General features: G+C 45.9%; 1 long non-coding RNA gene across 1 annotated transcript; it reads left to right on the top strand.

Annotated features, from left to right (window-relative positions):
* Window positions 1-57: 57 nt before the first annotated feature.
* On the top strand, window positions 58-19,468 carry LOC102899736. Its single transcript, XR_441734.4, has 3 exons — window positions 58-218; window positions 17,284-17,399; window positions 17,913-19,468. It is a non-coding gene; the product is annotated as an uncharacterized LOC102899736 (long non-coding RNA).
* Window positions 19,469-20,525: the final 1,057 nt, after the last annotated feature.

The raw sequence follows: 20,525 nt of genomic DNA, 5'->3' as shown, positions 1-20,525 counted from the left end.
CGCCCGCCGCCACGTGACTATCGCAGCGCCGCGTCAGCTGACTGCACAAGGCGTCTGGTGACTGGACCGGGAAGGGAGGGGCGGGGGGGAGGAAGAGCGGAATGTCTCGGCTGCGCCTGCGCAGGATCTGTCTTCTGTCTTTACCCCCTTCCTCCTCTCAGCGCCCCCGCTCCTTGCGTGGCTGTTCCTTCGCCAGTTCGGTTGTGGTAGCTGCCCCGGTATGTCGTTTTTGCTATAATCCCTCGCTTTACAATCTACGCGCCTTAAGGTCGGGAGAGGAAGAGCCAAGCCAAATAAGAGGTTCCCTTATTTTGCACTCTTCTTTACTCTCCCCTTTCTGGAATTTTCTTTGGCACTCAAATATATTAGGGGGCACGTTAGAAAAATTCTTACCAGGCTCAGGGGATAGAGTGTGGATTGGGAATAGGGACACATGGGGACAGATATGCCACTTACGCTCTGTGATTTGGAGGAGGATGCTTTCCTCCTGTCTGAACCTCAGTTCAAAGAACGAGGTGGACTATTTGCCATAAATATTTGATGAATGCCTGCCATGATCCTAGACCACTGTACGTACTGAGGAACTAGAGAGCCAGACAGAGTCCCTGGTGGAGTGCACAGTTGATGAACAAAAAAAAACACATTAAAATAAATAGGAAATGGGAAACTGATACAGTAATGAAAAGAAAATGCAGAGTGCTCTAAGAAGACGGGCATGAGGGCTTTCCAAGGAAGTGGCATTTAAAATGAGATCAGAGGGGCGCCTTGCTGGCTCAGTCGGTTGAGCGTCCGACTTCAGCCAGGTCACGATCTCGGGTCTGGGAGTTCGAGCCCCGCGTCAGGCTCTGGGCTGATGGCTCAGAGCCTGGAGCCTGTTTCCGATTCTGTGTCTCCCTCTCTCTCTGCCCCTCCCCCGTTCATGCTCTGTCTCTCTCTGTCCCAAAAATAAATAAACGTTGAAAAAAAAATTTAAAAAAAAATAAAATGAGATCAGAGGGGCGCCTTGCTGGCTCAGTTGGCTAAGCGTCCAACTTTGGCTCAGGTCATGGTCTCACGGTTTGTGAGTTCAAGCCCCACCTCCGGCTTTGTGCTAACAGCTCAGAGCCTGGAGCCTGCTTCAGATTCTGTGTCTTCCCCCGCCCCTCCCATGCTCATGCTCTGTCTCTGTTTCTCAATAATAAATAAACGTTAAAAAAAAAAATTAGAATGATATCAGAAGAGTGAGAAGTTAACCAGGAAAGAATTGGGGGGTGGGGTGGGGGTGGGAAGAGGAGTTAGGGTTGATTAGTGGAAAAGAACCAGCGTGTCTGGATTTGGTGGGAGCAACTTGGCACAGAGATACCTCCCACCACAAATTGGTAGTTAGGAAGCCAGTAGTTGAGTTTACAACATGAAGGGTATTGCCCTAACACTTGACTGGTTCTGACAGCAACTCTAAAGTAATGTTATTAACCCCTTTCTATAACCAGACTGAAGCTCAGGGAGGTTAAGTAACTTGCCCAAAGTCACTCCCCTATTAACTGTCAGATGGGATCAGATGGGATATTTGAATCCAACCAGGCCTGCAAAGTGGAACATCTGATCCACTGTGCTCTGCAGGAATCTCGTGGGCTGTGGGAAGGACCAGATGGTCTCCTGGAGCCACCAAGCACTGGGAACATAAAATAACGCCAGAACTTTTTGATAGAAGCATCTCTGCACTCTAGGAGGAGCTGGATTTATGGTTCAGGACATTGTTCACTGGATTAACGTTAGAGATAGGGTTGGAAAGAAAGCTAAAATCCAGAACATCTAAGAACCAGCATTTGACTGGTCTCTGGGACTTTAAGTCCAGTCATTGATTTCCTGGAAAGATTTGTCATTTTCAGTGTTCTAGGAAAATGTAATTCATTGAATCAACAGAGGACAATACATGCTTCTAAGGGTGGCAAGAGGATTAAGAGATGGTGGTAGCCAAAAAGTGGAAATAACCCAAATGCCTATCAAGTGACGAGTAGGTAAACAAAATGTGGCTTACCCATCGATGGAATATTATTTGATCATAAAAAGGAGTAAAGTACTGATACATGCTGTAATATGGGTCGACCTTAGTAACATGCTAAGTGAAAGGATCTGGGCACAAAAGACCACATATTGTGCAGGTCTGCTTATCTGAAGTGTTCAGAATAGACAAATCTTATAGAGACAGAAAGTAGGTTAGTGGCCACCCAGGAGCTGGGGGGGGGGGGGGGGCGGGGGGAGGGGGGAGAGGGAACAAGGAGTGAGGGCTCACTGGCAAGGGGGTTCTTTTTTGGGATCATGGAAATGTTATGGAATGAGGTAGTGGACAGCTGCACACCCTTGTGAATATACTCAAAATACCAAATTGTCTACTTTAAAACGGTAAATGGTACAGTGTGTGAATTATGTCACAATAAAGCTGTTACGAAGAGAGAGAGAAATGATTATAATGATGGAGGTGAAGCTTTTGCACGGTTTCTAGTCTGTCATCAATGCCAGGAGATGGAAGCTGTTGTTTTTATCTGGCTAGGGGGTGATTGTTTGATTTACAAATCTGGTCCTCCACTTAACAAAAGCCTTCACATGAGGGTTCCTCTAACAGCCAGCTTCCTGAAAGCATCGAAATTTCTACACATTCCAGAATTTTTTTTTTGCTTGCAACATTTCAAAAGTTTATTGTATAAAGAGAACAGTACTAGACAAGCCATCCACTGAAATTTTCAGACTAGTGTATGTTTTCTGGTTATCTGAGTGGGTGTTTGTTGTCAGAACTTGGGTACTCTGGGGAGATGTCCTGAAATAACTAGGAAATGAGGGTGAAGGAATTGCCCTCCAGAGGAAACCCTGAAGTCTTGAGCCAGCAGTCCAGAGCAAAGATTCACAAAGTCATCTGAGGGACACAGAGTGGATCTCAGGCTTTGAACCCCTGATGTGCGGCTGTATTATCACATCTTTTTTTTTTTCCATTTTATTTATTTGAGAGAGAGAAAGCAAGTGGGGGAGAAGGGCAGAGGGAAAGAGAGAGACAGAGAGACAGAGAGAATCTTAAGCAGGCTCCACACTCAGTGCATAGCCTGACACTAGATTCGATCCCACGATCCTGGGATCATGACCTGAGCTGAAACCAAGAGTCTGCGTTCAACCGACTGAGCCACCCAGGCACCTGAAATGTATCAGCACATCCAAGAAAAGACTGTGCCCATTCTGATATGTGGCTGTTCAAACACAAGTCAGAAACAAGGTGAAGGAGCAATAATGACCTATACGGGTCCCAAGTCAGCAACAAGGGAAGTGTGACCTCTCATTGCCTCGCCTAAGGAAACTAGACAGTTGCGTTCAAATCCCAGCTCTGACATTTATCTGTGAGCCTCAGACCCCTCATATGTTAAAAATGGAGTTAATGATAGTATAATAGGGTTATTGTGAGAGTTGAACTCGTTAATTCATGGAACTAGCTTTGAATGTACTCACTACTCATAATAACATAGGTATCTCAATCCCTGTGACCGTGACTTCTCAAAGAAAGGTAATCAGTGAGCCTTTTGTTTTTATCTATCAACCTGGTATACTTAGTTAATGGAAGTTCACCTCAGACAAAGTGACTGCTCTAGAGAGACTTTGCAGGACCAGTGCTTATGGCTGAACAGGTTGTTCACCACACAAGGAAGTGAGACTATGCTAAAAACCAGCTCATGCTCCACCCACTCTCCCCAGAGAGAGCACCTTTCTCTAGTTCATTCAAAGGCTCCATGTGGCCAACTAGTAGTCCTGTCACAAAATCCAGGGTGGGGGGCCTGACTTGCCTCATGGGAAACTCATAAAGGAACTAAATGCCCCACCCTACCTCCACTCCCACATAGGGCCTCCTATGAGACAGGTTCTTGGTCTCTGCATATACATTTTCCACCTTGGAATGCTGATGACTAATAGTTAACCCTTACTCTTCCTTGATTTACACTGAAAATAATTCTAGGGGTGCCTGGGTGCCTCAGTTGGTTAAGTGTCTGACTCTTGATTTCAGCTCACGCCATGATCTTATGGGAACCCCACATCGGCCCTGCACTGACAGGTGCTTGGGATTCTCTCTTTCCTTCTGTCTCTGGACCTACCCCACTCATGCTGTCTTTCTCTCAGAATAAATAAACATTAAAAAAAAAATTTAAAGTGGGGCGCCTGGGTGGCTCAGTCAGTTAAGCATCCGACTTCCCCTCAGGTCATGATCTCACAGTCCGTGAGTTCGAGCCCCACATCAGGATCTGTGCTGACAGCTCAGAGCCTGGAGACTGCTTCAGATTCTGTGTCTCCCTCTCTCTCTGCCCCTCCCCTGCTCATGCTCTGTCTCTCTGTCTCAAAAATAAATAAAAACATTTAAAAAAAATTAAAGAAAATAATCCTAAAGAAACTAAGATTCTATTCTCAAATTTTACTGGTGTTATAGAGAGAATATTTACCCTCCAGTGAGCCCAGGTGCTGTGTATTGCTGTGATAGTTACAGGGTTCAGGATACATCAACCAAAAATGTGGCACCTGGACATATTGACTATTTCAAACTGAAAGAATTTGAGAATCAGCATGTGCAGGAAGGATTCTTTGGCCTTCCCTTAAAGCAGGTCATGAGACTCTCATGTAAAAAATGTCTTCCCCATTTCCAGAGGAAAGGAACATCCTTATCTGCAAGGACCCCAAGAGGCTTCAAGAGAAATCAGGACGAACAGGCCTTGCTAAGTTTCCTCAAGTTTCCTCCTCTTAGCTCATACCCCTTTTGTCCTAACACGTTTTCCATGACTTCCCACACTTCATCAAACAAGTGTAAAAATACTCAGTTTGAAGCACTTCGTCTGGTCTTCATTTCCTTATGAAGGCTCCCATGTCACATAGAACTTACCTTAAATAAATTTGGATGCTTTTCTCTTGTAAATCTGTCTTTTGTTATAAAGACCCAGCCAAAAACCTAAGTTGGGTAGAAGAAAGATATTTCTCCTCCCTTACAATAGCATTTACTTGCTATTTCCATCTCTTCACAGACACAGATCTAGGATCTGCCTGGGTAACATTTATTTCTCTGCTTTCCCAGGAGCTAAGAAGCAGGCCTGGAAAGCAGGTCAAGGAACAAAGCATTGCAAATTATTCCTAGAAATTAACTACAAATGAGTCTGAACAAAGTCAGGACCAAGAGATAATAATAGAGACACTCTTCATTCATTCATTCATTTATTAAAAAGTGTTTATTGAGCACCTGGTTTGTGCCAGCCTTCAGCAAGCTACTGTATATGAGCAAAACAGACACATTCTTTGTCCTCCTGGAGCTTGGAGTTAATGAGGGAGACAGCCAGACAAAAATGCCCACCAATGAATACATAATATTTAACTGAGTTAGATGCTCTGCAGTCGGGCTATCCAATATGGGAGACACTAGCCACATGTGGCTATAGGGAAATTGAAATGTGTCTAGTCTTTTTTTTTAATTAAAAATTTTTTTAACATTTATTTCTTTTTGAGAGGGGGAGAGGCAGAGAAAGGGAGACAGAGGATCTGAAGCAGGCTCCATGCTGTGAGTGCAGAGCTCAATGGGGGCTCGAATCCACGAACGTGAGCTTGTGACCTGAGCCAAAATCAAGAGTTGCTTAACCGACAGTGAAATGTGGCTAGTCTGAATTGAAATATGCTCTCAGAATAAAATATATAACACATCTCAGGCTTTGCACCAAAAAATGTAAAATGCCTCATTAATAATTTTTTTATTGATGGTAGACTCGATAATATTTCAAATACACTGGGATAAATAAAATGTCTTATTAAAATTAATTTCACCACCTTATGCCCATTAGGGAGGCTACTATAAAAAATAATGAGTGTTAGCAAGGATGAAAAGAAATGAGAACCCATGTGTGATGTTGGTGGGGATATAAAATGGTGCAGCTGCTATGGAAAATAGTATGGTAGTTTGTCCAAAAATGAAAAGTGAAATTATCATGTGATCCAGCAATTCTGTTTCTGGGCAGATAACCCCAAAGCAGGGTCTTGAAGAAATATTTGCACATCCATGTTCATAGCACTACTCATAATAGCCGCAATGTGGAAGAAACCCAGGTGTCCCTGAAGGGAAGAACAAACCATACAAAGGAAAGAAATGCTGACACCTGCCACAACGTGGGCGAGGCTTGAGGACATTATTAAAGTGAAATAAGTCAGTAAAAAAAGACAGATACTGTATGATTCCATTTATGGGAGGTACGTAGAGTCGTCAAACTCCTAGAGACAGAAAGTAGAATGGTAGTTGCCGGAGACTGGGGGAGAGGAGAATGGGGTGTGGTTTAACGGGTCGACAGTTTGGGCTTTGCAGAATGAAACAGGTCTGGGGATTGACCGCACAACAATGTGAATGTACTCGACACCACTGAGCTGTGCACTTGAAAATGGCTAGGATGGTATGTTTTATGTGTATTTCACGGCAATTAAAACTTTTTAAATTAAAAAAAACAAAAACATTGAATTTCACCTCTTCTTTTTACTTTTTCAAATTTGCCAAGAGGAACATATAATATCACACGTGTGGCTCACATTGTATTTCCATTGGTGCTGCTCTAAAGGAAAAGAATTTTGACCTCCAGGGATTTTTGTTTTGTTTTTTGTTTTTTTTAAAAGAATAACTATTCACTAAAGTAGTTATGCTCAAAATGTAATAGCGTTTTACATGTTGCGTTTGTGAAACCATTTCTGTTACAATGTTTAAAACCAAAAATTTCGATAGATTACAGATTTATTTAATAGTACTTGTCAGACACACAGTTGATAACCTTGAGGTGAAAATACATCAAAGGCATATATATACAGTTATAGGAGTTCTTATTGCACATGTATCATGGAAGGTACATTTATTTACCACTTTTTACATATTCTAGATGACATTCAAATGAAGATAGTTGCTTCAAAGTGGTTGATAAACTTCTGGTGGTTGACGGATCTCTGGCAATTTTTAACTAAGGAACCTAGTCTGTACCGAAAAGGTAAAGGTAACCAGAAAAGCTTGAAGTGTCTAAACCCGGGTGGGGTTGAAGTCAGGAGGGGTGGAGAGTTTTTGAGGCAGAGAAAACAACTTGGGCAACAGTTTTTAGACAAAAGAGAGCATGGAAAATTCCAGGAAGAGCAATGGAGACTGAAATGCCCAGATAGAGAGGTAAGAAGGCCCAGAGATGAGTCCAGAGGGGCAGACGGACCAGATCATGTAGGGCCTGGAGGTCTTGCTAAGAACTTTCATCTTTATCTGGAAAACAGTGGGAAGCCAGCAGAGAGGTGACAAGGATGCATTTGTCTTTGGAGAAAAAATTATTCTTGTTGCATCTATGTGTGTGTGTGTGACTAGTTTCTGTTTTTATTTTTTTTATCATTTTTAATGTTTTTTTAATTTAATGTTTATTTTATTTTTTTAAGAGCGAGAGAAGAGAGAGAGCACGAGCCAGGGAGGGGCAAAGGGAGACAGGGAGAGAGAGAATCCCAAGCAGACTCCACACTGTCGACAGAGAGCCTGGTGTGGGGCTCAATCTCACAGACTGTGAGATCATGACCTGAACTGAAATCAAGAGTCGGATGCTTAATCAACTGAGTCAGCCAGGTGCCCCTAAGATTTTATTTTTAAGTAATCTCTACAACCAATATGGGGCTCAAACTCACGACCCCAAGATCAAGAGTCACATATTCCACTGACTGAGCCAGCCAGGTGCCCCTCTTTTTATCTTTTAAACAAGTGAGGCATAATATATAATTAAATATAGCTTAAGTTTTATATATATTTTTAATGAAATTGACAATGTTGAACTTTCTCTGAGTCCTGTGATCCTGGAAAACAGCAACAGTTCAAAAGTCTCCCTAACCTTTGTTTTCCAAAATCCCCCCATCTTTGTGTGTTCCTAGAAATGACTTACCCAAAAGGACCACTCTTCCCCATACAATTTATTTATCTATTTATTTATTTTCATGTTTATTTATTTTTGAGAGAGAGAGAGAGAGAGAGACAGAGTGTAAGCAGGGGAGGGGCAGAGAGAGAGGGAGACACAGACACCAAAGCAGGCTCCAGGCTCTGAGCTGTGAGCACAGAGCCCAACGGGGAGCTTGAACTCATGAACTGCAAGATCATGACTTGAGCCAAAATCAGACACTTAATTGACTGAGCCACCCAGGCGCCCCTTTCCCATACAATTTAGATAAGGCTCCCTGGACACTCGTTGTCATGACTACCACAAATTCACAGATGACTCCCTTGTTTACTTAACAAAACCAACCACCCACGACCCTGGACTTCCCATTCTTTGCCTCACGAGCGATTAAGATTAGAATTGTTTTGGGGCACCTGGGTGGCTCAGTCGGTTGAGTGTCCGACTTCAGCTCAGGTCACGATCTCACCACTGGTGAGTTCGAGCCCCACATCGGGCTCTGTGCTGACGGCTCAGAGCCTGGAGCCTGCATCCGATTCTGTGTCTCCCTCTCTCTCTCTCTCTCTGCCCCTCCCCTGCTCATGCTCTGTCTCTGTCTCTCAAAAATAAATAAACATTAAAAAATTAAAAAAAAAAAGATTAGAATTGTTTGTCCCTCCAAAACCAGCCAGACACAGAGATAAACACTTCCTGTTCAGCTAGCTGAGACTTCCTCTGATGACAAAACAATTCTAGCTCTACATCACCCTACCTGGAACTTGTGTGCTCCTCCCTGTAAGTCGAAGGTACAGCCACCCTGCCAACATACCTTGACCTTCACACCTGGATGCCTCTCCCTGCTGTGATAACCTGAACAAAAATATCTCCATAATTCCCCTGTGCATTTTTGTCTCTGACAAGATCTTTCCAGGAAATACATTCATAAACCAGAACTTCAGTCGAACATACCATTCATTGAGCATCTTCTCCGTGCAAAGCACTTTGTGGGGCTCTAGATCGTGGGATGGATAAATCTGCCAGGAGCAATACACAATTACCTCTTAACTAAATTGTTATCCCCACCATTTTCTATACAACAACCTTTTGAAAGTGATATCTTCAGAAAGGCGTTATCTCTGTTTTCTTAGCCTCGCTTTTGTCTTCTGTAAAATGAAAATAATAGTCCTACCCTACAGGAATATTGCAGGGGTGGGGTTAGGTGGTCAATGAGATAATGCAGGAAGTGTTGGCCTTTTATTTTTTTTAATCTTTATTTTTGAGAGAGAGAGAGAGAGAGAGAGCGTGAACAGGGGAGGGGCAGAGAGAGAGGGAGACACAGAATCTGTAGCAGGCTCCAGGCTCTGAGCTGTCAGCACAGAGCCTGATGCAGGGCTTGAACTCACAGAGCACGAGATCATGACCTGAGCTGAAGTTGGACACAACCAACTGAGCCACCCAGGTGCCCTAAAACGGCCTGTTATTATGGGCTACGTTGAGAAGGCAGTCTGGTCTTCTGAAAGGAGAGGTCATTGTCTACAAGAAGATGCCCGATCACACTGTGTCTGCCACTTTCTCAGCTCACTTATGAGCCAAGTGGCCAGAAGGCAGACCCTTGCACACAGGTCGTCATGCTTTTGCTCACATAACCCTGCAACCCTGATGTAGCAGCAGCTGTCATTGCCCCATCCAGTTTCCTGTGACCTTTTAGCGGGCACTAGCCCATTTCCAGCAGTCAGTATCTGCATGTCTCAGCCTGAAGACTTTTTCTAACCCCCTTCTTCCGATGTGCAGAGCCAGCTGAAAGTGACCAGGAATTGACATCCCCAGGGAGCAACCCTCACCCAGTGGCACTAGGGAGTTGGTGTATGGATATCTGTTTTCTCTCGACCTTTGAGTGGAATAATTCTGGGGCAAATGTTTTGTGTTGGATTTTCCCTAGGGAATTAACGATAGTCTCCCACCACAATCGCTGGCTCAATAATGTTCCTCCCCTTCCTTGTGTCACTTCTGTATTCCCCTACCAATCTGCCCCTCTGCACCTTCCCAATGAAATCTTGGGCTTAAATCATTGCTTCAAGGTCTGCTTCCCAGAGAACCCACACTAACCATCAGGTTCAACTGATGAGACAAGGATTGAGCCTTGATCCAAAATAGCCACCAACCGTGGGCCAGAACTCCACTGTGTGCATGATTATGACTAAACAAAGCAACTGGATTCTTTTTCTTAGGGAGGAGAGAAGAAAGAAACGAAAGGGGGAAAAAGGAAACAGTTACAGAGGAGCTGGATCCCGTGAGTGGTGGCCTGTGGCATCCTGAGCGAGGCTGGTGGTGGCTCCACCAGCCCCAGTGATGCACTTTCCTGGGTACATGCATGTCTCTGTGCAGTTTTATGCCACCTTCCACCACCTGAGTCAAAGCATGGTGATGCTCACCGTTCCAGGAGGTGCAATTCACACAGACGTCAGGGCTAGGTGGTGCCAAGTTCAGATCTGTGTGGTCTTCAGCAAATGGCCTAGTGCCTCTGAGCCTCAGTTTTCTCAGTGTTAAATGGGGTAATACTAACATCCTTGTAGGTGTGTGTGAGGATTAAATAAATAGATGCTAAGCAACCTGGTCCATAGTTCATTGTCAGTAATAGCTTCATCCCTTACCTGAGATCTTCTACAGGTACTGGCATCTACAAGTAGTTCCTGTCTTCTGGTCACCATGGCGACCCTAGACAAGCTCATAAATATCCACTAATGAAGCAGAGATATTTTCACTTTTCCCTGCTGTGTTTGTCTGTGTCTCGGATAGATTAAAAACTCCCAGAGGAGTCACATTTTAGAGTATGCAGTCTGGCCATTTATAATCCACATCATCTACTGTGATATGGGCAAAAACCATCAACTAGGAAAAATAGAAAAAGTTCAATTCAGTATTCCCTGAGCACAAAATTGCCTCTATATTTCTGATGGTTTAGGGAACACCTAGAGAGTGGGAATGAGAACAATTTTGGGTTGGTTTTAGAAGAAAGAAGAGCCTTTGGTCAATTGGTGTCATTCAACAGACCATCAAGTAAGGTGCCTGCCTTGATGCCTTTCCTTCAAACTTCCCTTTGGGTTTGTCATTAATTTTGATTCCTCTTGAGTACCTGATCATACCAGGACCTGAGCTAAGCATGAGGGTCTCAGATATGAAACTAGCCTTGGACCTGACCCAAGGAGCTCACCATCAGCAATACCATTTTCCTTCTTCATAAGATAAAGGTCTTGGACCAAGAGATTTTTAAATCCCTTCTCAGCTTGAAATTCTGTGATTTTCATGACTATGAGGTCAATTCTAGGAGGAAGCCCTGTACAGAAAGGCTTTACTTGAAGATAAAGATGAGAGTGGGAGAGAATGGAAATATCATGGATTTTTGCAAAGAATCTAAAGTATTACCAAAATCTGGGGCACCTGGGGGGCTCAGTCGGTTAAGCAGCCAACTTCAGCTCAGGTCATGATCTCATGGTTTGTGGGTTAAAACCTCGAGTCAGGTTCTGTGCTGACAGCTCAGAGCCTGGAGCCTGTTTCAGATTCTGTGTCTCCCCCTCTCTCTGCTCCTTCCCCTCTCATGCTCTGTCTCTCTCCATCTCTCAAAAATGAATAAATGTTAAACAATTGTAAAGTATTACCACAATCTTTCCATAAGTTTAAAAGACTATCACGTAACTGGGACCCCAGTGTGTGAATAAGCTGCCTCCACTGTTGAGATTCAGAATCTCTGGGCCAGACATCTGTAGTGAGTTCAGCTTTAACACTTGTTTTGAAATGTGTATTTGTTCCTATGCCATGGATGCACTGGAGAATAATCTAAGCATAATACAGATGTTTATTTCATCCACAAGAAACGCTAGGTGCAAGCAGAACCATCCTGAACCAACTTCGTAGTGTCAAATAAAACACAAATCTGGACCGAGACAAGGAGACTCTTTATTTGATAGGTTTTTGCAACGGTGGCAGACGGACAACTACACTAGGAAAAACTCTCCCACTGGGAGATCTGCGATGCTTTCAAAAATTAAGTGAGGGGCACCTGGGTGGCTCAGCTGGTTAGGCATCTGACTCTGGCTCAGGTTATGATCACGGTTCGTGAGTTCGAGTCCCAAGTCGGGCTCTCTGCTAATAGCTCAGAGCCTAAAGCCTGCTTCCGATTCTGTGTCTCCCTCTCTGTCTGCCCCTCCCCTGATCACACTCTGTCCCTCTCTCTCTTCAAAAATAAATAAATATTTTTTAAAAATTAAAAAAAAAGATTAAGCAAAAGGATTTTTCTTTTATGGAGAGAATTAATCAAGGCCTGAAAGAACCAAGCATGGAGAGAGAAAAGGGCATGATCAGATAGAGTAGCTCAGAAGATTCCACTTTTTGAGGGTGGACCAACAAAGCTCAGGGACCTAGGGGAAGGAGAGAAAGCTCAACCCAAGTTTGGGTAACAAGCATTTTGTTCCAATGGATCAGTGGGACAAAACAACTCAGCTAATCATTTCTAAACCAAAAAAAAAAAAAGGGAATTTGGAGGGTCTGTGTCTGGCCTTGCCGCAGGTTAACAAAGGGTCATCCGGGAGTCTTCTCTAAGTCACATGAGGAGGGTGGTTCTTTGCAGTGAGCTGTTTCTGGAACACCGAAAGGAGAAGGGGGTTCTCTCGTCATCCCTGTTTTCCAGGATCATAGGACTCCAGTTAAATTCAACACTGTCAGCAGGATTACACAAAATGCACGTAAGCTTACGCTTCAAACATCGCCAGCTGCCTCAGCTCTCCCCCAGATCAGGGTTACAGCTGCCCCTCTGGCTTCAGATAACCCCCTCCCACCACTTGACCATTACTCGCAAGCTTTCCCTCACTTGTATAAGCCAACTTCAGGTCTTCCTCAAGGTAAGGGGCCATGCGTCGTGTGGCATTCATGTATTTCTTAACAACGTAATATATGCAAGACTGTGACATCATTTCTATCAGGTTCCTTTCTTTTTATTAATGTGTCCCTGCAAAAGCTTTTGAGCGTTGGGCCCTAAGCACATTTTCGCCATTGGCCCTGGGGTTTGCACTTGCACTGCCTTTTATAGCACCGGGATTTTCAGGAGCACACGTCATGTGACGGCAGAACTGACTGTACTGGCAGTGGGTCCCCAAGGAGCTTCCTAGGAGAGAAAGCACCCCACGAACAATGCTCTTGAGTGAAGCACATTCCAGGGAACGCGGGTCTCCCACATTCTCTGTGGCACAGATGCAGTCTTGCCGTGCTCCGCTCGGCGGTGAAGGGTTTGTCTCCAGACGGGGATGGGGTGGGGGGTTGGCAAGCTGAGATCCAGGGCTACCCCTGCCTGACAAGCCCACGGCTCTGTCTGCTCGGAGGGAGTTCCTGAACCCGCCTGTGAAAAAACAGGAGAGTTTTTCATTGCATTTGGAATTGGAGGGAGTTAATTACATGAACAAGAGTGTATCTTAAACACCAAAATGAGACCCTACTAATGACCTAAAGAAGTGCTTCCAAACCTTACAGAAAAAGATGATATTTATTAATCACTCATGGCCCAAGGCAACTGGCGAGGAGATCTGACTACCCCAGACCTCACCCAGGCTGCTCTGAGGGTTCAGGGGGTCCAGTGTCCCTGTACCTTCAGAGGCCGGTGTGCCATGGACGGCTTTGACCCAAGGAGAGGGTAAAACTGAAGAATCTCACAAAAAGTGAAATCGTGGGACCACCACTCAATGGGAAAGGGGAAGAGAGGAAGGGAAGGAGAGGTATACGGCAGTTTTTAAGCTCCTACTGGAAGAAATAAAGCTGTTTCTGTATTAAGGTTACCACACGTCCCTGGGGCACCTGGATGGCTTGGTCAGTTGAACATCCGACTTCAGCTCAGGTCATGATCTCACAGTTTGTGGGCTCGAGCCCCACGTCGGGCTTTGTGCTATCAGTTCAGAGCCCAGAGCCTGCTTCGGATTCTGTGTCTCCCTCTCTCTCTGCTCCTCCCCCACTCGCACTCTGTCTTTCCCTGTCTCTCAAAAAATGAATAAATGTTAAAAAAAATATATTAAGGTTACCACACACCCCAATGTACCCAGGGTAGTCCTGGTTAATGTGACCCCTCTTATTCTCAAAGGGTTCCACTCATCCTATTCATATTCCAACAAAGTTGACACTCCTTAATAAATACTTGGTCAAACTGTGGTATAATAAGAAATATGTCTGGTCTTTGTCCCTGGGATCCAGCATAGAGAGCCTAAAACCCTTGCAGTTTCCTGAGTGATAGGAGCATCTTTTATTATCCATAATGCCCCCTTTTCAAACACAGCTGAGTTTATGCTAATAAGGTGAGGCTTGGTGGGCCCCTAGAGAGCTTCCGGATGGAGACTGGTCCCCAGAGACACCAGCCATATGATTATAGGGTTGGAACTTTCAGCCTGGGACCCCCTCGGGTTGGAAAAAGAGAGGGAAGGAGAGAGGGGCTGCCGATTGAGTTCGATCACCAATGGATGATTAATCAATCATACTTACAAAGTGGAACTTCCATTAAAACCCCAATGTGGTGGGATTTGGGAGCTTCTGGGTTAGTGAACATATCTACATGCCAGGAGGGTGGCAATCCGCACCCACCAGACTTGTGACTGGTGTCTGAAGGGAAGTCAATCTCATGAGACTGAACCCTGAAACTTATGGAGTCTAGCTCTGGGTAGTTAATGTCAGAATAAGACTGAAATATTGGACACCCAGTTGCTGACAGAGAATTAGAGACAGCCATTTCAAGTTTTCATTCTAACCCCTTCTAGAAGACCCAAAGTCTCAGACAAAGGGTTTGACATCTGAGTGGCAGATGTCAAATCGAAAATCGCCTTCCCCCTCAGCAACAGCAACAGTGATCCTGGGGTCACGTGTCTCCCTGAGATGCATCAAGGCTCCATGTTGCACACGTCCTCAGGCACCACTCACCGTGTTTCATGTGAAGGTGTGGACTCCATCTTCTTTAGCTCCTAGGAAGGAGGAAATCAAGGTCACATTTCTGGCACCCTCTCTATCTGATCACTCCTGACTCTGCCATCTCTTCATGATTTTCTTTTCCCTGCTCAGGTAGTAGATGAGAAGTTTTGCAAGCCAGCTGGCTAAATAGATGTCTAATTGTGCAACAAAATGCCAGTGCCCTGGGCACCTGGGTGGCTTAGTCGGTGGAGCACCGACTCTGGCTCAAGTCATGATCTCATGGGGTTCCCTGCTGTCAGGACAGAGCCTGCTTCAGATCCTCTGTCGCCCTCTCTCTCTGCATCTCCCCCACTCGTGCTCTCTCTATCTCAAAAATAAATAAACATTAAAAAAAACGCCAATGCCCTTTGTGGCAAACATCCCACCTAAAGCCTTGTGCTTGTCTTAGTCTTAGGGAGGGAACAAGAGGGTCTCCCTGACCAAATGCTACACCGACCACAAAGCCAACCACATCCACCTCCCTCAGTCCCCTTCTTCTATCTCTTGGAGAGGGTGTGGATCTATCCCATTCCATCTTTTCTCAGTAAGATTTGTGAGGACTTGCATACTCCAAGGAGGACACATATCTACTATCATGGCAAGTGACGTTGTTAACACATCTGCCACAGAGTCCTGCTCACAGCGAAGAGGGCTGAAGCTAATCAGGTCTCTTAGGAAGCATATGTGAGACTCTACAGAGGCCTCCAAGAAACATTAGGTGGGACATCCCTGAGCTCTGGGGTCCTGCATTAAAAATTGAATTACCCAGGGCAGCTGGGTGGCTCAGTTGGTTGAGCATCCAACTTCGGCTCAGGTCATGATCTCACGGTCTGTGAGTTTGAGCCCCATGTTGGGCATGCTGCTGTCAGCACAGAGCCTGCTTCAGATCCTCTGTCCCCCTCTCTCTGCCCCTTCCCCGCTTGCTCTCTCTCAAAAATAAATAAACATTTAAAAATTGAATTACCCATTCGTTCATATACATATTTATGTGTTCATTCAACAAATATTTATTGAGCACGTGCCTGTGTTAGGCACCAGTAATCGCAATCTAATCTAATGAAAGAGAAAGGAGAGGTAATCTTTTTGGCCTGGCCCAAGGTTGTTACCTCCTTCCAGCTTTCCTCAGTCCATCCTTCACCTCCAGCTAGAGTAGATCCCCTCTTTCTCTGAGCCCTGGTGGTGGACCAGGACCTGTTAAAGACCTGCGACTGTTCACTTGCAGCCCTTCAGAATGCTTTTTGGCTACAAATAATGGGAAACCCATCCAGCTGTGGCTTAAATAAAGCAGACACTTACTACTGTACTTCATAAGACTAGGAGTCTGAGAATCCAGGGTAGGTCAAAGATCAATGAAATCCTTCAAGAGCCCAGTCTCTTCCTAACTTCTAGCTCCTCCTTCCTAAGTTGCTAGGGTTTTTGTTTTGTTTTGTTTTCTGTTTTTTGGCTTTTTCCATTTTCACGCATCATCTCAAGGTCACACTATGGCCATAGCAGTCATATATAAGTCCTCAAACCAACATCTCACTGAAGAAAGAACTGGCACAAACAACAAGGTTTTTCCTTCAGAGGCTCTGCCTTTTTTCTTGGAAGGGAGGGCCCCAAGCACACCTCCCCTCTGATCTCTTTGGCCAGAACTGGGGCCAGAAACACATGATGAGGGATGACATTGCCCGGGCTGCCTTAGACATATGGTGACTCACCCCTGGGACTTACTACATCCCAGGGAGAAGGGTGGAAAGTGGGGAAAGCCACTGGGCTTGGAATGGCCAACCTTGACCAGTCAGCCCCTCAGTGCCCCTGAGTCTGCAATGTCTGCACCCTTCTTGCCGACATCCCAAGTGCAAGCCCCTCCTCTCTTCCCCCTCCCAGGAATACAGCCCTTCCCATAAGCTGCCGGAGCCACCCCATAAATGTTTGTGAGTAAAAGACAACCAAATCAAACCAAAACAAAGTTTGGTGTTATGGAAGGTATGGAGAGAAGAATTTGGAAGAAGAGTATTTCATAGACTTAGTGAACAAATAGAACCCATAGACCAATAGCTCTTTGCCAGAAGACCACGAATGAGTGTTCCATGAACCCTGGAAACTATAGGAACCATTTCACATAAATGTGTATGTGAAGGTTGGGTAGGGTGTGTCCTTGGTTTCTATGGAATCCCGAAAATTTCTGCAACCACCAAGTCTTGGAAGCCCCGCCTCAAATGGCCTGCGGCAACACTCTCCAATTACCCAGGGGCACACCAGGAGCCAGGGTCTTATAAGGAAGGTAACCCGATTGGGCAGAGCACCCAAGCATCCAGTACACTGGAATCTTACCACTTCTCTTCCCATGGTCACAGACTCCAGCTGTTCTATTTTAAGAGGCCGGTCCAAAGGGTGTTATTATTCTGTCTTCCAGCACCGTCTGAGAAGAGTCTCTCACCATGACTCACCACCATCCTCCCCTGAACAATGGCCTGTGGGCTCCATCACTCACTCTTGCTGACACACCGGACTGGAAAGAGCTGATTCTAAGTGAGCGGTTGTGTGGGTATATGGAATACTGAGGGCAGGGGCAGAGGGAGGAAGGTGGGCTGGAGGTAGAGCCAGTACTCACCATCCAGATTTACCGCAACCCCGGGGAAGGGAACGGAAATTTATTTATAGACGCTGGAGGCCGGTGACCTACCCGTTAAGTTCCAAGTGGCCTCTGATGGAGGCATATACACAGGAGGGGGGGGGGGGATCGGAAAGAAGCCCCTCTTCTCTCCTCCGTCAGTGGGCAGCTCCTTCCCACCTATCAGGATGGAGAACAGGCTGCTGCTGAGTCGGCTTTGGGAGGCTGAGTGAGCTAATTGGAGGATAGCACCCACCCCCATAATTCAGAGTGAGACGAGGCACAGAAGCGTTTCCCCTGTTCAGCCTCTCTGGTTTGCACCCTGGTTAAGCCCTGATCTTGTAACACTATCTTGGGAAACATGTCTGGTTCTCAGGTGGTTTCCTTAAAGGGAAAGTTACAAGGCTGGTTTTTACTATTATTCCCAACAGCCTCTGATCACATGAAAGTAACTCTGGGAAGGATCTAGAGAGGCCAGGAGGAGAGACACCTTGGGGGACTAATGAAAGGCCTCCAAGAAGAGGGAAGAGTCAGACTCTGGCCTCTGAACATCTCATACCTATGGTTCTCAACATGGCTGCCCCTAGAATCAGAAAGATTTGTCAACATCAGGATTGCTTACCCCTTACCTACTGACTCAGAATCTTGCAGAGGATGGGGACGGGCACCTGGACTTTTCGAAAGCTCTCCATGAAACTCTGAAGCAGCTGGTGCTGGAGGTCCAAGATCTGAGCCAACCCAGATCTGCTCCACTGCCTGTATAGGAGATGCCCATTCGAGGGTAGTCCCCACTTCAAAAGGAAAGAAAAGGCCTTCTGAAGCCAGAACCTCTCAAAACAATGGGGTCCAGACCTCAGCCAGGTCCTCTGAGGGCAGCGGATCTCCTGTTTCTAGCTCCTCCAAGCTCACACGCATGTGTCACCCTGCACTGCCAGCACTCCTCTCCCCCCCAAGAGGCATCATTCCCAGAGCCACAAGTCTATGGAGATCCTGACTGGAAATACCTCTGTCATCTAGCGGCTGACAGACACAATACCAGAAACTGTGCACTTATTATCACTGGAGAAAAAAAAAAAATTGAATGGGATTTCGAATAACCACGGAATGGCTCACACAGTGCTCAGGAATTCATTATCAAAGTTGGCTCCGCTCCTCTCAGACGTGCCTTTGGCACTCTTGGTTCTGAAACTTGCACTCCTAGATGGAGGCTGGGGCTGCAGAGGGCAGGCACCCGAGATGACGTGGGGAAGGGAAGGGTTCAGAAGTGGGCTGGGTGGTGGTTGCCTAGGGGAAAAACACGCTATCCACTGGAATTGTTCAGTTACAATGGCAGAGTCTGTGTGGTTTCAGAAAAAAAAGGATATTTCTGAGCATTGATGAAAGCGCTCAGAGTTATAGCTAAGGAATCTTTCTCCAGCTCCCGGTTCTGCTTTCCTCTTCGGGGGGCTTCGATCTTGGCCAGGCCCGCCCAATATGGCGGCAGAGACAGTCCCTGTGGCTCCAGGTGGATGGGCTGCCAGCATAGCCTCTCCAGGAAAGCACTTCTCTTTGTCCTAGAACATCCAGCATAAGACTGAGGGTGGGATCTCATTGGCAGCTGTGTCTTCTAGACATTTCGGAGCAAAGCACAGTGGCCGGGCCTGGAGCTGAAAGGAAAGTTCAGCTCCACTCAAACCACATGAATTGGCAGGATGGCAATGGCTTCTTAAGGGAAACTTAAGGTGCTGTCATAAAAAGTCGGGGGAGCAGATGCTGGGAAGGCATGCAGGAACTCTTCCCAGACACCATAGCAGGAATGAAAAGTGCTTGCTCTGCCTTCTCTCACATGCCGTGCTCATCTCTACTATAGATTTTTCTAGATGGCCATTTCTTTACTCTTCTGCACCAGTTACGTGCTTTGGGGGAGCAGCTGTGATGCCTCTCATCCTCACCCTAGTAGCTCGACACCTACTATGGAGTAGATGCTTAATAAATCCTAGTGGAATGATGTAAATAGCACAGAACTGAGATTTAAAAATCCTGGGTCTTTGTCTTGATTCTGCCCCTAACTTGAATGTAGACTTTGAGCAGCGACTTCTCTTCCTTGGGCCTCTTTCGGAGATACTAGTTGAGGGTTTGGCAAACTTTCTTTGCAGAGGGCCAGATGGTCAATATTTTGTGCTTCGTGCGCCATGGGGTTCCCAACGACTCAGCTCTTCCGATGACGCGCAACCGCAGAAAAAGGCAATATGTAAATAAGCGGGCATTGCTGTGTTCCAATAACATTTTATTAACAAAAAGGCAATGGCCCAAATTTGGCTCTCTGGCCCTAGCTTGCCACCTGTCTGGTAGATGCTTTTTTCTTTCCTTTGTCTATTGCTGTGTGATAGTCCGCTCAAAAGTTCAGCAGCTTAAACAAACAGCAATCATTTATTTTGCCCGCGCATCCGCAATCTGGGAGACTCGTAAGGTACACCTCATCTCTGCTCCAGGCATTTTCAGCTGAAGAAGCTCCATGGAGGCTGAAGGACCCACTTCCAAGATGGTTCACTCCCATGGTTGGCAAGTTGGCGCTGGCTGTCGGCTGGGAACTCGTGTGGGGCTGTTGACCAGGGACTTCATACTGCTCCATGTGTGCTTCTCCATGGGGCTGCTGGGGCCCCAAAAGTTGTTCTCATCCAACAGATGAGAAGAAGAAGCTGTCAGAGTTGTAAGGCCTGAGTTCAGAAGCTGGCACGGTGGTGTGGTGGACTATTGGCCCAGTAGCCACAGAGCCCGGCCAGATTCAAGTGGAGAACACACAGTTGCCACCTGTCAATGGGAAGAATGTCAAAGAATTTGTAGCCACACACAGTCTACCACGCTGAATGCTAAGGGCTCTGCTAGTTAAGATGTCCCATGGTTTGAAGGCTCAGTCTGACCTTGGATTCCAGGAACATCTGTCCAGTTCCCTAAACTGATTGTCTAAGAGCATCACCATACCCCATACCTGAATCCCTCAGGTCCCTTGACCTTTATAATGTCCCTGCAATCCCTCTTCTCCGTCCCCACCGCCACCACCCAGA

This window comes from Felis catus, chromosome D4, assembly GCF_018350175.1.
Source record: "Felis catus isolate Fca126 chromosome D4, F.catus_Fca126_mat1.0, whole genome shotgun sequence".
In the NCBI taxonomy this organism is placed as follows: Eukaryota; Metazoa; Chordata; class Mammalia; order Carnivora; family Felidae; genus Felis; species Felis catus.
This window is presented reverse-complemented; position numbering and strand designations above follow the sequence as displayed.